We start from the raw sequence: 1,700 nt of genomic DNA, 5'->3' as shown, positions 1-1,700 counted from the left end.
CCGCCTCCCGGGTTTACGCCATTCTCCTGTCTCAGCCTCCCTAGTAGCTGGGACTACAGGCGCCACCACCTCGCCCGGCTAGTTTTTGTATTTTTAGTAGAGACGTGGTTTCACCGTGTTAGCCAGGATGGTCTCGATCTCCTAACCTTGTGATCCGCCCATCTAGGCCTCCCAAACTGCTGGGATTACAGGCTTGAGCCACCGCGCCCGGCCTATTTTTAAAATTTTTTGAGATGGAGTTTCGCTCTTGTTGCCCAGGCTGGAGTGCAATGGTGCGATCTCGGCTCACTGCAACCTCCGCCTCCCGGGTTCAAGTGATTCTCCCGCCTCAGCCTCCCGAGTAGCTGGGATTACAGGCACCCACCACCACGCCTGGCTAATTTTTACTAGAAACGGGGTTTCACTATGTTGGCCAGGCTGGTCTCAAACTCCTGACCTCAGGTGATCCACCCACCTTGTCCTCCCAAAGTGCTGGGATTATAGGCCTGAGCCACCGTGCCTAACCAATGACTTTAGATAGGGGTGGTCCAGGAGGGCTTTCTGAGGAAACACAAGAAGAGCTGTGGGTGGAGTTTCCCAAGGAGAGGGCCAGCAAATGCCAAGGACTCGGGGATGCAGCCCCCCAGCCTCTCCAACCTCGTGACTCCTCAGCGAAACCCACCTACTCATCGTTGATGCAGCCGGTGCTCACCCAGGGCCCACTGATGCCCAATGTTGTTCTGGAATTCTCCTGTCAGATATGGGGGCCAGCCACATGCGGCTGCCTCAAACACAGCTGGTCCAAACTGAGACATGCTACCTGTGGTCCCAGCTACTCAGGAGGCTGAGGTGGGAGAATCTCCTGAACACAGAAGGCAGAGGCTGCATTGAGCAGAGATCATGCCACTGCACTCCAGCCTGGGCAACCAGAGTGAGATCTTGTCTCAAAAAGAAAAAAAGAAAGAGAGAGAGAGAGAAAAGAAGGAGGAGGAGGAGGAGAGGAAAGGAGAGGGGAAAAGGGAAGGGAAAAGGAAAAGGAAAAGAGGGGAAGGGAGAGGAAAGGAGGGAAGGGGAGGGGAGGGGCGGAGAAGGGAGAAGAGGGGAAGGGAAGGGGAAGGGAAGGGTGGGGAGGAGAGGGTTATCCCTCTGAGATTGTGTGGTGGATGGGCTGGAGGGAGGGAGACCAGAGAGGATGATCCTAACTGGGGAAGATGGGGCAGGGAAGTGGGGTGGAGAGGCGGGACAGGGAAGAGTGATTCAAGAGGCTGAAGGACAGGCCTTGGTGGCAGACCTGCGTGGGAGGTGAGTGGGAGGAAGCAGGAAGACCCCCAGGCTTCCTTCAGACTTCCCACAATGGGAAGACCGAGGGAGCCTGGGTGTCTTGACTCCACACAAGAGTGCACTTCCAGAATCTGCCACCAGAGGGCGGTCAAGTGCTTCCGTCAGGGAGGGAGCTAGAGATGGACTTCTGGGGGACCAGGCAGGGTGGGGACCTGGGGTGCCCCCGGCCAAGTCAGGTCACCTGGGTAGGTGGCCAGGGTTCCAATCCCAATTTTGGAGTAGCAGAGGGTGTTTGTTGACCTCAATGCCAGTATTCCCTGGGGGAGACTGAGTGTCCGTGCCAATGTTGGTGGTTGGATGCTAGGTCCAGTCTACATCGCTGGGTTTGCAGTGAATATGGTCGAGATGCTTTGCTTGGAGGCTACTGATGCCAAGGACCC

Source organism: Rhinopithecus bieti, unplaced genomic scaffold, assembly GCF_001698545.2.
Source record: "Rhinopithecus bieti isolate Rb0 unplaced genomic scaffold, ASM169854v2 scaffold_33065, whole genome shotgun sequence".
NCBI lineage: Eukaryota > Metazoa > Chordata > Mammalia > Primates > Cercopithecidae > Rhinopithecus > Rhinopithecus bieti.
This window is presented reverse-complemented; position numbering follows the sequence as displayed.